The following is a 14726-nucleotide window of genomic DNA, read 5'->3' as shown; positions in this document are numbered from 1 at the left end:
CTGCTTTCACCCTTCGGCTCCTTCTCGTGCCACTGCCCTCAGGTTGCGTATTCCTCCGGCCTCTTTATAACCTCCATCCTTCTATGGTAGCCACCTCCCAATTAGGCCCTAAATGTGTGGAGGAGATTTAGCCATCCCCCAAGTAATCTGTATATATCTTCTCACACTGCTTCTCTCTCCACCATGTGCCCTAAATGTGGGGAGGAGATTTCGATTTTCCGTCTCTAGCACCGGCTAGCCGTAGCAGGTGACACATATACAACCTGTCACAGTTAGCAGGTGGCCGGTTACGCCGACTACAATGCCGACTACGAGTCGCGAGCGCTTAAGAACCGCGCTCTAAAGCGAAGGCTTTTGTTAACCTCTTTTTTACCTTCAAAAAAAAAAAAATCTTGGCAGTACCGACAGCTCCAAGTCCTCTAGACGGCCTTCCGAACCAATTTGGTCGTAGCTCCAGAAAGTCAACATCGAGAGCAAATTTCTTGGATAAACGTAAATAATTAATTAATATGCCCTCAAATCAAATGATTATGTAGGGGAGGAAATAATACATAGAAGCATCGAAAAAATACAAAGCAAGAACAGAGAGCAATGAATCACCAAAACTCAGAAAACAATGCGAACAATTAAGTAATGAGCAATACAATATTACACTATTACACATAGCAAGTATAGGAAAAGCAGAAGAATAATTAATTGTCGCAAAGAAAGAACGAGGGTGGCTCCAGTCCTGTTATGTACAAGGAATAAAAAAAAAATATCTAAGAAAGTTTTAATTTACCATGTGGTGAGGCCTAGTTTATGCACACGATTTTCGCGAAACGAAATATACGAAAAGGGAACAAGCAGCTCGCGGCGAATGGACTCATAATGAAGCATTTTATGCAAGACGCAGGCGTACAGTTTTGCGCCGTGATGCATGTGATGTTAGGCCCTGGGGGAGACTTCATCGTGGTTGCGCTTGATGTGCATTCATAGTTGGAGAAGATAAAGCGCGCTGGTTTATACTGTACTATTTCCAGCATATCGATAAAACCTTTAATTAACACCAGGGCCTCAGATTTATGCAGCATATCCTAACATTGAGCATATGGAGCGGTGCATAGAAGAAACTTGACGTTTAATGGGGCAGAATGAAAGTTACTTTTCAAATATCTGAGCATATGATTATCTTTTAGTAACGTATATACGTGTATGGACCAGCTAAGGTCAGAGGCAATATGAAGAGTATATAGTGGTAAATTTTTGATAGCATGAGAGATATATGCATATGTTTGCGCACACTGTCATATGCCAAGTTTGACACAATGATAAGATGCGTCAAGTTCAAATTGAATAGAGTGGTGGTTGATGTTTGCTAGTTCCCTGATAAGAAACGCAGTTACCAGCGGAAAGGTGTACAGAAGAGGTAAGGCTACCGGGTAGATCGCTAATAAAAATAAAGCCGAAGCCTTAAAATGATGGCCCTGAGGAACGCCAGGAAGAACAAACTAAGTAGTCTTGAACTGTGACAATCTACACGAGGCGTCTCGATTACCCGCAAATAGTGGCGTGTTGAAAAAATCTTTTGAACTTCTGGGAACCGACGTGAGGCGTCCGGATTGTTCGCAAATAGCGACGTCTTGATAACAAAGCAGTAATTTCCGTCCCTTTACCCCCTCTTTGCGAAATGAACCCGATAATTCCACATGCCATCAACAATAATAATTAAAGCACAGTTTGAAACAACACTGTATTCTTGTTTTCAAACATCATACCCTGCTTGCTTCGGACGATCAAACCCCAGAGCCGTAAAAATTGTTGGGCACAACATAACCGCGTATTGTTCTCAGGTGTGCCCGTTTCCAGCGCTGTTCTGATCGACACGCAGTGCTGCGAGGAAGGCTGTAACGCAGTGTTTTCTGCACTGACATTGAAATCATTACTTTATACGTAATTGGATAATAACAACTCTAACAGATTTGGAGTTCCTCTAAATTATTCTATTAAAATCATGATGAAGGTGTACATTGTGCCGATACAACTGAACTTTTACTCAAAAGATCTTGTGAATCCTTAATGCTGCAGCGGTTGCGGCTGCTCTATGTATGCATAATTTTGCTCTTTTCGTTCGCAGGGTGCGACGGGAAAGACCACCCGTTTTGCACAACACCTTCGTCAAATGGAAAACAAGGCAACTACATTTCTCTGCGGCATCCTTCTATTGGTTCTTTGCTTGTTGGTCATACTGCTCTTGAAATCGAAGCACGGAAGAGGGGAAGGCGGACGCCTATGCGCGTCGCAAGACTGCATGGCCCACAGGATGCTCTTGCACTCCGCTCTGGACAAAAGCGTGGACCCGTGCCAAGATTTCGACGCGTTCGTTTGCCCTCACCGCAAGGCGTATTCAAAAGATGCAACATTCATGGGCGCGGCCACGTCAACGATTTCGGTTATGCACAGGCGATGGCTTGACGGACTTCAGGAACTGCTAAAGCAAGGAGAACGAGTCCTGGGAGCCGGTAGAAAAGCAGCCGCAATGTACAATGCCTGTATGACTGAAAATCGATCGACCAATGACGCCGTGATGCAGTTCATGAAGATGCTAGGATTGCGCTGGCTCGAGCCACACGAGCCCGAGACGAGCGCATTTGGTCTTCTTCTAAACATTGCGTACAACTGGCAGGCACCGCTGTGGTTCCGTGTAGCCGTGTTGCCCCCGAACACTTACCATCCGGTTCTCAGAGTTTTCATCAGCCGGAACCCGCAGATGGCTGAGTGGCACGCAGAACTAGAGGCATTCAATGGGACAGAACATTACCGCAGACGATGGAGCGATGCGGAGAGCGTGCGTGCTAGTGAGAGACTCATCTCTAAACACCTCGAGACTAGAATGAACATCTTCCGAATGTTTTTGGGTGGCAACGTATCACCAACCGAAACTCCGCGACAGTTTTCTCTGGGGGATGCCTCCAACCACGCCAATTTCGCTAGTAACATGACACTACTGCTTAACCAGCATATTAAACCTAATTGGAGCTTTTCTAGCAAGGACATGATGATCTTCGAGGAAGCTCGCCTTCTGGAAGCTAGCAACGCGGTCTTCGCCAGATATGAAAACAAAGAATTGCTGCAGCATGTATGCTGGCTGTTCCGTGACGTGTACGGCCCAATAGCCGACCCGTCTCGGCTGCTGTCGGATAGTCTTGGCATTGACGCGAACAAGACGCGGCTCCGCTACTGCTCGTTCGTGGTGGAAGCGAGCTACCAGCTCTTGGTCAACGCATTGTTCGCCGTCTCTCGTCTCACACCTGCCGACCGCGAGTCCATCGATGGGCTGCTGAGCGCAGTGCAGCAAGAAGCAGTTCAGTTAGTGAGAGACGCGGATTGGCTGGAATGGCGCAGCCAGAGCATAGCTATAGCAAAGCTTGAAGGCATCAAGACTCTGCTTTGGCCTCGGGGTGAGCTCCTGACGGACGGCGGTCTCTTCGAAATCTACCGCCTTTTTCCTGACAGAGCAACTTCCTTCAGCGGATACTGGTTGCAGACACGAGGGGCCACCAGGAATTACAACGCGCGGTACCCTGCACAATGCGCGGAGATCCTCGGCTCTCCGGGAATCTACACAGAGTCATTAGTCCATTACTCGCATGTATTGAATACTGTGTTCATCTCTATGGCAGCCTTGGCGATGCCTTTCTTCTATAGATCCGGAACGCAGGCGATGCTTTACGGGGGCCTCGGTTACCAATATGCAAGACAAATTGTACGGACTCTAGACATCACAGGGATTCATGTTGACGCGTACGGCAGCGTTACTCACCGATGGCTGTCTAGAGCATCTGCTCGGGAGTATTATAAGCATGTGACGTGCCTTGGTGCGATGAATCTTTACCCTGAAGCGCCTGCCGTGGAGGTGGCCTACAAGGCGTACCGCAAAGCTGCTGAGAAGCAAGCCGAAGAGTCCAAGCTGTTAATGAAGATGAGCGAAGCGCAAGTTTTTTTCATAACAATGTGTCTCGGAATGTGTCATCAGCAACGAGGTCAGTCGGCGAGAGCCTGCAACAAGGCTGTAATGGCTTTCCGCCCTTTTGCTGAAGCGTTTCGATGCGACCCAGGGTCTAATATGAGCGTGCGGCAGAAATGTGCATTCTTCTAGTAGGACCCATTGGAGAAGTCATACCTATATGGACGTCGTGTTGCTTGTTCTGTATCACTTCTACGACCACTCATGTGAAAATATAAGCCGTCGACATCTCATCGGGGACAAAATCCGCAGCAAGCGTACGGAACTTGCGCAGACGTCGCTTTCCTGAACTTAAACGGTGTACTACTTAAAGTCTATGAATGTGCATTAAGCCTGAAGTGCAAACGGATTCCTAATTAGAGGTCACTGTGCATGTATTATTTCCGTAAGTTAGGTGCCAAATAATCATAGTTTTGATGTAGACGTTATAGGCCTCATTTGTGCTGGTTAGTTTATCGGGTGCATTCATTATGCGTCATATATATAGGTTCCACTTTCATGATGCTAATCTCGCAGTGTTCGTTCCCTTATAGCTGCTGCAAAGCGCATTAGGAACAATCAGCGGCAACCTGCATTATATTTTTACTGACAAGGTTTGTAACCGCACTTCTGTTACCAAATGGCCGTCTATTCAATGAAAATCTCGATTGCTGCATAAAGTCCTGCTTGACCTTCAATAGCACGTTAAGAGCGGTAAGGGAACATGCATACCCTTGGCGTTACCTCTGTACACATTTTGAATTGCTTTTTTTTTTGTTCACTCCTGTAACTCTGTTATGTGGATATTCAAGCGAACTGTGTGTCATTTCCAAAGCGAAACGCGTTCGTAGCCTGTCAGCATCGCTCCAGTCTCCTAGCAGGATCCAAATTTCGCATTGGTGAAAATAATAAAATTCAATTGTGAAAATTCAGGGCTCACTATGTACGTCTACTAAATCCTCACGTTGACCCCAAAAGCCATCTCTTCTAAATGTCTCAGCCCCGTCGGGGTGGTGCAGTGGTAAGACGCCCGACTGCTATGCTGCAGTTCCCGGGCTCGAACCCGACCGCGGCGGCTGCGTTTCGATGGAGGCGAAACGAAGTGGCTTCCGTGTGCTGTGCGATGTCAGTGCACGTTAAAGATCCCCAGGTGGTCGAAATTACTCCGTAGCCCCCCACTACGGCTCCTCTTTCTCTATTTCCGCTTTCATTCCTACCCTCCTCCCTTCCCTTACGGCGCGGTTCGGGTGTCCACATAGTAAGTGTGACAGTTACTGCGCCTTTCCGTTCCTGTGAACCAATTATTATTATATTCTTAATGTCTCATTAATAATCCATCAGGACACTTTTTAATCTCCCCAAGGTTCTCATTTTCTTCCCGCAAACATCCAACTTAGCGTTCCCACAACCGTCAGTATAAGTTCTGGCTTCCAGAAAATGCTCCAAAAGGTTGCCTCTTAATACCTCCGCTCTGGTTTGACGCAGCGTGTTTTTTTTTTTTTTTTTTTGGTCTACAGCATTAGGTCATCGTGCCGGTTATGTTATTTCGCGCTTCCCGCACGAATGCAGCGTCAGGTTTCTTTAAGAAAACTGGTGGTTGCACGTATACACCATTTAGTACACAATTTAGCACAACGGCATCGGCATATAAAAATGGTCAGTGCAGTTTTTCTGCAGTTCTTAGAAATTTGAAAAATGAAGCAACAAGAAACAATGTCGGCTGAAGGCAAACATTCAAGGACTATAAAAACATTTATACAAAAGAGCAAATATGTAAAAAGCATCTTGGGAGACCGAAAGAAATGAAAATAAAATAAAAGGGCTTATGGTTGGGCGTATATTGCAGGCGGCTGTCGGATATGTATTTTCTACAAGATGGAACATCCTACTCACGGAAAGTCTTACACGGGTCTCAGGACAATTATCAAAAAAAAAAAAAAAAAACATTATGATAGGCGGAAATAAAGCAACATACCTTGACGAGGTTACCAATGGGAAAGACCTATCGCCCAGCTCTGACACAAGCAACGCAAAATGTTGCCAAAACGTTGCCTTAATATCTTCAATTGCCTGCCCACGTCTGGATGTTAATGTCACTTGTAGTGCGGAAGCACTATTCACGAAGTCTAACCGGGCCTTCAGGATGTACACCACAGATACTGCGCTTTTACTTTCCTGTAAAACAGTTATATCATTCTGGTGTCCTGTCCCGCCGGCGTATTTGGGTTTGCTCGGTTCGGCCGTTAACTAGACAATTCAGTGCCAACTTCGTGAAACGAGTCTTCCTCTATACTGCTACTACTACTACTACTACTACTACTACTACTACTACTACTACTACTACTACTACTACTACTACTACTACTACTACTACTAATAATAATAATAATAATAATAATAATAATAATTAGCAGATAAATATTACTGTGTATTATTATTATTATTATTTAGTATTAGTAGTATTAGTAGTAGTAGTAGTAGCAGTAGTAGTAGTAGTAGTAGTAGTAGTAGTAGTAGTAGTAGTAGTATAGGCTCTCTCAAGCTAGTGCCGCGTCCAACGTGACGCCCATTGAAAAAGCATGCGCCGCTAATCGCTAGGCTGCTCGGCTCCTGGGGTCGGTAGATGCTAGTCGGAACAGCCCGTTTTCTTCGTCTCTTCTGTTGCTTTGTCCCTTGCGGAGCCACCGTACCGAGCAAACCCAAATACGCGTCCCGCCGGGGTGGTGCAGTGGTAAGACGCCCGACTATACTGTGCTGGAGTTCCCAGGCTCGAACCCGACCGCGGCGGCTGCGTTGCGATGGAGGCGAAACGAAGTGGCGTCTGTGTGCTGTTGTTGTGGCTGTAGGAAGAAGGAAAAGAAAATGCACGGGCCTGCTACTGGCTCTGTAGCTGAGCCACCTCCGCTGCCTCGCGCACCGAATTTTTATCTGTTGTAGGCCGTCATTGCACCCGCCACCGCTTCGGGGGTGGACGACGGCTGTTGTTGCGGCGCGCGTCTTTCTTTCCCTCTTCCTTTTCTTCTGTTTTCTCTTCTGTCTGCACGAAGCAGCGGAGGTGGCTCAGCTACAAAGCCAGTAGCAGGCCCGTGCATTTTCTTTTCCTTCTTCCTACAGCCACAACAACAACGGACAGAGGAGAAAACTGATTGATTTATAGGAAGGGAAAGGCGCGGTAACTGTCTCACTTGTTTTTCTGTGGACACCTCAACCGCGCCGTAAGGGAAGGGAAGAAGGTGGGAATGAAAGTGGAAAGAGAGAAGGAGGAGCCGTAGTGGAGGGCTACGGAGTAATTTCGACCACCTGGGGATCTTTAACGTGCGCTGACATCACACAGCACACGGACGCCTCTTCAGTAGTCGGGCGTCTTTACGGACAGAAGAGAAAATAGAGAAGAAAGAAAAAGAAGAGGAAGAGAAAGACGCGCACCGCAATAACAGCCGTCTTCCACCACCGACGCAGTGGCGGGTGCAATGACGGCCTACAACAGAAAAATTGGTGGCTGCGCTAGCCCCGCCGCAAGCGACGTAGACCTGCCGTCCCAGCCCCATGGGGCCAGGAACAGCCACCCCTTCCCGCCATGTGCTGTGCGATGTCAGCGTTGTTGTGGCTGTAGGAAGAAATGAAGAATTAGGAGGACGCTTAAGCTTCGCCTTTAAGAATGGAACGCTATAGCACAAGAGACACCGTAGTGCGCCCGGCACTGGTAGACGCAACCGCTTTCATTACACGTCTCTCAAAAGCGAGCTCATGGTCAGACGCTTCATGCCCTAGCGGTGACGTCATCGCTTTCCCTAGCGGCCTCTGCGAGAGAACCTTTCGGCTCCAGTTCGCGCGTACAAGCGTTCCTTCGCTTACAATGCGGCTGAGGCGTGCACTGAGAAGGGAGGCTCTATTTCGAATTCCTACACAGAGCAACTTGCTATACTCATTTTAGAGCGCAGCTCTTTGGCGCTCGTTCCTGGGTTTCGCGTCGGCGTCGGCCTCGTAACCAGCGCCTCCCCACTTTCATCCCCAGTTCGAGCCGGCGCTTGGCAACCGAAGCCTCGCAGGAAGCCGGAGCAGCCGGAGAGCACAGGGAAAGGAAGGGGGTTTGGGCGGGGGGGGGAGGGGTCGCCGGAGGAAGCGCTAGCAGCGACTGTCTGATGCCGCTGCCGCCGCTAGCGAGTCAAGACAACGTGACCGCGTAGATAATAATAATAATTGGTTCACAGAAAGGGAAAGGCGCAGTATCTGTCACACGAGTTTGTGGACACCTGAACCACGCCGTAAGGGAAGGGAGGAAGGTGGGAGGAGGAAGGTGGGAGTTAAAGTGTAAAGAGAGAAAGAGGAGCCGTAGTGGAGGGCTACGGAGTAATTTCGACCACTTGGGGATCTTTAACGTGCGCTGACATCGCACAGCACACGGACGCCTCTTCGTTTCGCCTCCATCGAAACGCAAACGCCGAAGTCGGGCTCGAACCCGGGTATTCCGGACAGTAGTCGGGCGTCTTACCACTGTACCACCCCGGCGGGGCATGACCGCGTAGAAAAACTGATTTATTTTTTATAGGAAGGGAAAGGCGCGGTAACTGTCTCACCTGTTTTCTGTGGACACCGCAACCAAGCCGTAAAGGAAGGGAGGAAGGCGAGAGTGAAAGTGGAAAGAGAGAAAGAGGAGTCGTAGTGGAGGGCTACGGAGTAATTTCGACCACCTGGGGATCTAACGTGCGCTGACATCGCACAGCACACGGACGCCTCTTCGTATCCCGTTCCTCTCGCTCGTAACGCGTCCCACGGCTGTGACAACCTCGCGAGGCACTTGTATAGATCTCGTCTTTGAGAATCAAGCATTGGTGTACCAAGTCGAACATATATGTCTATTTCTCCGACCACAAAGCTTCCTTCATGACTGTCGAGAACTGTTAGTGCAGTCTTTGTTAAAGGAATACGTGTGAAAAATAAAAAAAAAATTCTGTGATAGCGCATACATGTGTTGCTCGATTTCTTTGCCTCAATCTATCGAAAAGGTGAAACTGCTTATTTGCTGCCCTCAAATTTCGCATTAGGAAGTAACGCAATCGTCGGTAATTTTTTTTTATTTATTAATCCTTCCGGGACGTAGAAGCGCTGCCAGCCACCTTGCCGAAACGCGCGGGCCTCAAGTTGCAGTCGTAGTTCGTCGGCAACATCGTTGACGATTCGAGCCGGCGTGATGAAGATCTCGGAGGCCATGCCCTGTCTATCTTATTCCGTGTGCCACACGCATGATGGCGCCAATGGCGCTACGTGCACGCCAAGCGAGGAGGAAGTACAGCGGAAAAGTAATTTAAGAGGCGTCCGTGCGCTGTGCGATGTCAGCGCACATTAAAGATCCCCAGGTGGTCTAAATTACTCTGAAGCCCTCCACTAAGGCTCCTCTTTCTCTTTCCACTTTCACTCCCACCTTCCTCCCTTCCCTTACGGCGCGGTTGAGGTGTCCACAGGAAACAAGTGAGACAGTTACCGCGCGAAGAGAAGACAAGAAAGAAAAAAAGGAGAGAAAGACGCGCGCCACAACAGCCGTCGTTCGCCACCCCCGAAGCGGTGGCGGGTGCAATGACGGCCTACAACAGATGAATATCAGTGGCTGGCTAGCCACCGCCGCAAGCGGCGTTGACCTACCGTCCCAGCTGCCCCGTAGGGCCAGGAACTGCCACCCCTCACCACCTCCTTTCGGATGTCAGCGCACTTAAAGATCCCCAGGTGGTCAAAATTACTCTGTAGCATTCCACTTTCACTCCCACCTTCCTTCTTTCCCTTACGGCGCGGTTCAAGTGTCCACAGAACATGTTTGACATACTGCGCCTTTCCCTAGCTGTGAACCAATTAAAAAAAATTCAGGTGTCCACAGACCGCATGACAGATACAGCCCCTTTCCTGTAAACCAATTACTAATGAAAGCAATAGTAGAGTATTTAAAAATAGTGATGATGGTAATTAATAACAAATACTAATAAGGTATTACATGATAATTAGTGGGATAAAATAACAAAATAAAAACTAAAAATAATACATCTTGCTGCACGCCTTGTTTGCCTGCATAGGTGCTCTGCACAATTGCTACAGCACATCAGACCACGCCAGGATGGCAAGTATAGCCAGGTCCTTCTACTGACTCGGCCGAAAAAGCATGCCGTATCTGGCGGGCCGAGTTGGAAGACGCCGTAAACATGAGCACGTTGCCTAAATGTATGTATATCCTAGATCGCAACCAAATAAAAAAAGAGCAAAAATAAAAAGAAATGCCAACCCACAGTTAAACCTAATTAAACTGTGCTTTCTAACTCGGTTTAATCTTAATTGAAACCCTGCTAGTCTTTTTTTACGGCTAGCAACGTGACACACAAATGTTAGTACGACGTTTGGGCAACATTAATGTGACACTGGGAGTAGATATATATGACATTAGGAAACGTTGATATATATGACATTATATGACATATATGACATTATAACATATATGATATATATGTTATATTAACAAGAAGGAAACAGAATAACAATGCTCCTTAATCTATGTTAGCAGTTGGGAAAAACACGCACATCCTACGTGCAGAGAATTTGGGACTCTCTGCCAAGGTGAAGCATATAGGGACTTTCTAAGACAACAAAGACTGCAAGGAGCGGATGTGACATAATTAACGCTAACATTATCACGGTGATAAGGTCAAATATATCAGTTGGACAAGAAGCACTGTGCCAAAGCACAAACAAGATATAGCACCATTGCACTGTGCGCATGTTCACACACATAGCAAGAACTTTCAGCAAGCTTATCCCCTAAATGATGCCACCAGTTTTAGAGTTAGCGACACTCGCAAGTTGAGAGAAGATATTTCAATCACCTTTGAGCTAGCAATGAAAAAATAAATAAAGTGGTATGACCATGTTGTTAATAATTTTTATTTTAACACTTCAACTCTGCTGTCTTGGTGCGAGCCTTGTCCGCATCGTTACAAATTTCTGTTCACGAATGTTGTCTAGATGTAACTTAAAAATTTTGAGGGGACGTTTTTACCCAAGTTGGTTCAACGTTGCTCGCACGTAACGTCGTGGCAACGTAACTGAGGCTACAATATATGAATGTTACTTTCAGGCAGCTTAAATTGGTCCAGGCCATGCACTCGAGCATTCGTGTTAAGCGTACTGACAGCTGTACGTAGAGCCATATGCATGCAAAGCTAGACGTGGTTGTTGCCGGCCAAGCGGACGGAAACCAGAAATCAGCGAACTCCATCGTGCCAGGCTAGAATGATGAAAAATGTTTTAGAAACACGGCGTGCTCCATCTAGCCACACAGCATGCAGTAGTGCGGGACGCAGAAAGCTCGTGCTGGACTTCTATACAGCATGGATAAGACGAACACGCACCAAACACGCGCAAGCACAGAAATTCTGCAGAGAGCAGAGCTGTGTGATCGGTTTATCGGTCATCACCACGAAGGACACGGGTGGCACAGCGCGCCCTGGAGAAGGCAACAGTATGATGCATTCTAGCAATGGGCCATCCCCTTGCTTACTACAGTTGAGTAGTACAACTCAAGAAATGTGCAGTTTTTGCCCCTCAAAGGGCCCCCCTGAAGCCAATGGCACTGACCAACTCTCATGACGCATATATCCCCTTGGACCCGGTAGAGAGACAAACTATCACAGGGTGTGGCACACAATCGAAAGGAGGTTAACCATGGCTTAACTATCATGAACATCAGGTGAGGTAATTGGCTGACAGGCATTTGCGGGGCATTTGATGCTTTTTTCTTGAGTTGTATCCGACTGAAGCAGCGCAACGCTGGCTGGGTGCTGCCATGTTTAACCTGCTGTGAATCAAAGCAGCCGCAGACGGTGCTTTTGACGTGAAATTCTTATATGCTTCATTACGACACAACCCACAGTCGTAGTCAATGTCGTGGTGTGCCAGAAATCGCTCTCAATATTTTGCCAAAAAAGGCACAATATCTGTTGAACTTTTCATAGACACCTGAACTGCACCATGAACAAAGGGAGGAAGGTAGGAAGGAAAGAAAGAGGTGATGTAGTGAAGGGCTGAGGAATAACTTCAACCACTCCTTTACCCCTGACACCCTTTGTGCCCCGAGGCAATAAACAACATTACTAAAAAAAAATAAAAATCAACCACTCCGGGTTCTCGTAACGCACATTCACATATTTCAGTGCATAAACACTTTTTCAAGCGAAACCTTCACTATGCCATGTACGTATCAGCCAAAGTCAACCTGCAGGTTGCTTGACTTTCAATGGGCCACAGGTCACAGCTAGTGCGGCTACATCTTCACCATGGTTACTACCTGTGGCGTCACACCACTTGACCTTGATCTTTGATGGCACACTCATGTGTTTCCTCTTGCATTTGATGGCATCCTCGAATTCATAGTCTCTACAATTTAATCGCAGCAAAACCATGCCCGCCCATGTCTAGCCCTAAGCCCAACCAAAGCAAAACCAAGCAAAATGATGCTTTCACTATGCCCAACTAGGTTTAGCAGGGTAAACCTCAGCCACTTTTTGCGTTGCGGCTTCATCAAAATGCGGTCGTTATGGCCAAGCTGGAACCCGCGGACTAAACTCAGAAGCCAAGTGTTCTAACCACCGAGCCACAACGGCAGGTAGGGTGCGAGAGTAGAGAAATGAGACTAGGTGGTGTCGGCAGAGTTAGTGGACAGCTAGCGCAGAGTGAAAGAGCACCAGAAAGGGGCAGAGCATCGGAGAAAGTTGTGTGGATAGCACAATGCCTGACCCTGATTTAATAGCACACAAACACAGATGGCGGGAGTGTCACTAAAAGAAACGCCATTTGCAGAGGTACGAAATGCAGTTTGATGCATCGAATGTTTTGTTCAAGGGTGTTTGATAAACGTGATCAGGATTTTCAGAGGGATTCTTTGTTAGGATATAATAATTCAATATATTTGGGTTAGATACATCTGGATGACCACAATGTAACCATGGCACAGGAAAGAAAGTGCACCATTAACGGTTTTTCATGTCTCGCTCTTCTCAGTTTAATAGGCCTCTGCCACACTTTCTGGTGTTCTATGTGTAATGCATTGTTATACCATATTTACTCGATTCTAAGCTCTCTCATTTTTAACGACCGCGATGCCGAAAGTAAGGGGGTTCTGATTCAAAAACCCTCCCATCCTCCCACCCAGATATGTCAACGAGATGGGAGGGGGAATTTATGTTATTTGGCACACATTTTCAGCAAATGTGATTACAGTTCACTTGAACTTTCAAGCTGAGGCAGCCCTCTTCAAACTCACTCTGACTTCCGTTAAGGCTGTCAAACAGGTGAAACCAAACCAAACAATGCGGGCCCACGATGCTTGCGAAACCTCCCAAGCTCTGCCGAAAAGATGCAGATTCTAGGTCTGTGTGACAATACGCTGGTGGAGTTATCAGGGTCACTTTCAACAGCCTTCTGGCATTCTGTGCCCCCAGCTGCCGCATAGTGTCAGAATTCAGCAACACAAAAAAGCCAGAAATCGCACTGTGGATGCTGTGCCACCTTGGAACTCGGACTACTGAGAAAGCAAGCATGCTGGAAGCCTTGTCCATGCACTCCTTGCAAAAAATGGGGTGCCTAGATTCGCATGCCATCTTTTTCCATTTCTTTTTGTAAGATTAGTGGGTGTGCTTCGAATTGGGGGTTGCGTAGAATTGCAATAAAATGGCACATGTGAATGCAATGCTACCTGATGAGAATTCATTTGCAATGCATTTGAGGAATACAGCCGTGCCTTGTTAATATACACACTTTGGTTCTAAAAAAAAACTGCGCAAAAAATGAGCCATCTATAGTAACAAATCTCAAAAAGACAAATAATCAGAAAAAAAAAAAAAGGCAAGATTAAGGCTTAATTTAGTTCCCAGTGGTGACCATTGAAGACAAAACTATCCAGTGAGCCAGAAGCATTTTATGCCAGTCACCATTAGGCTTGAAATAGTGCGGCGCAACTTCACGTGCAACGGTCTTTCATATATTTGATGATCTCTCATGGATCAATAAAAACTTTACTTCCACTACAGCTGTTCACATCCCATGAACCACCGATTCACATCAGCATTCAGTTGGTAGAAAACTGCACAATGCGATTTGTATGCGGCACAAGCTGCAGTGTTTCCTTCACTGCCATCCGTGCAATATGAAAAACAGTAAGGTGCATAAAGTGGGCAACTTCATGTTGTAAAGCATAAAATGACAAAAGGAAAGGATCATCGCTCAGTCACTTGCACTTTTGAATTTTCTCTAATATCCTGCACTAAAAATGCAGAAAAGAAGTATCTGGTTGGGGCTTTGTGAAATTTCCTCTTGTTCAATGTCTACGCTACCTGACGTAAACGGCAGTTTCTTCCCAAGGCTGTCGAACATTACTTTAGCCTTCTGCATATTGATTTTCAAGCCTACCTTTCTGCTTTTCCTGTCCAGTTTCAATATCAACGAGGTGTAAATACACTAATTAGAAACCCTGGTCCTCGGAAAAACTGTCTATAATTTGAACCGTCCCCGTCCGTGATAACGAGGGTCATATTAACGAGGCACAACTGTACTTAAGTATTTGGCGAGAAATATTTTCATCATGACGTCAAAGGAGCAGCTGGTACATAACACCACAACACAAGAGATGATGAGAATTTTTATGTACTTTTTGTACAAAAGTAACATATTTATGCAGCATACAATAAAAAAACAAGCATTTATATGT

The sequence above is a fragment of the Amblyomma maculatum genome, chromosome 10 (assembly GCF_055883805.1).
Source record: "Amblyomma maculatum isolate TAMU_Amacu chromosome 10, ASM5588380v1, whole genome shotgun sequence".
Taxonomy (NCBI): Eukaryota; Metazoa; Arthropoda; class Arachnida; order Ixodida; family Ixodidae; genus Amblyomma; species Amblyomma maculatum.
Note: the sequence above shows the minus strand (reverse complement) of the source record.